This window comes from Pangasianodon hypophthalmus, chromosome 20 (assembly GCF_027358585.1).
Source record: "Pangasianodon hypophthalmus isolate fPanHyp1 chromosome 20, fPanHyp1.pri, whole genome shotgun sequence".
In the NCBI taxonomy this organism is placed as follows: Eukaryota; Metazoa; Chordata; class Actinopteri; order Siluriformes; family Pangasiidae; genus Pangasianodon; species Pangasianodon hypophthalmus.
In genome coordinates, this window is record NC_069729.1 from 646424 (window position 1) to 647427 (window position 1004).

Genomic DNA, 1004 nt, shown 5'->3' on the forward strand with positions numbered 1-1004 from the left:
CAGTTCTACTTCATGCAGCTTAATGATTTTAGACGTTTGGAGATGAGAATAAAATAATGACTGAGCTGTGGGTTTTATGATTTTGAACATGGGTTCTCTCTCTCTGCCAGCTTGAGCGCATCTTTTAGAAAGATTACCACACAGGGCAAGAGCTGGCAGATCGGCCGAGTTTCTACATCGCTAATAATGACTAACAGGACACACAAAAGATGTCAGAACGTGTATAGAGGAATGCATTGTGGAATTTACCGTCTCACACATCAGGACACGCCACACACCAGCAAACACTCCGATTAATAATAATTACATAAACACTTTCCCCGAATATCTCAGGAACTCATTTCAAATTAAACACCGGGTGAAACCGCAGACAGCTCGGGTCTGAAAACTACACCACTTCCTTTCCTAGTATCCGCTAGCTGAAATGCAGCCTTCTAATCTTCATTTCCTTCCTCTAGGTGTAATAACACACACACACACACACACACACACACACACACACACACACGGAGTTAATGAACCGAGCTGGTGCACTGTGACATTGTAATTACAGAGAGAACGATGCTGAATGTTCCATGATTGCACATGATCAGAAAGAGTTAGCATAGCCACTAGCATAACTACAGGCTGCTAATCAGAGTGCAGAGGCATTATAATGCATTATAATCAGCACATTATAATCAACTATCAGTGCCCTTTAAACAGAGACAGATAGAGAGAGAGATTCCTTCAAACTGAGAGCAACAGTGGACAGACAAGGTGTGTATAAAACATAAACATAATATAATATTCCCTCTTTTATTTTGAAGTTAAACCTTAAATCTTCTACGTGTGCAGAGTATTAAACTTCCCCAAAGCCCACACCTGACAGAATTTCCTTCGAGTCATCTTAGAGAAAGCGTATTCAGCTTTGAGTCTGGCTTTAACTAACGCTGTGAGCGCTTCCTCCCCCCTGCATTTAGTTTTTTTTGTAAGCCAGGGAGCAAGCTTGGCCTGACCCATTA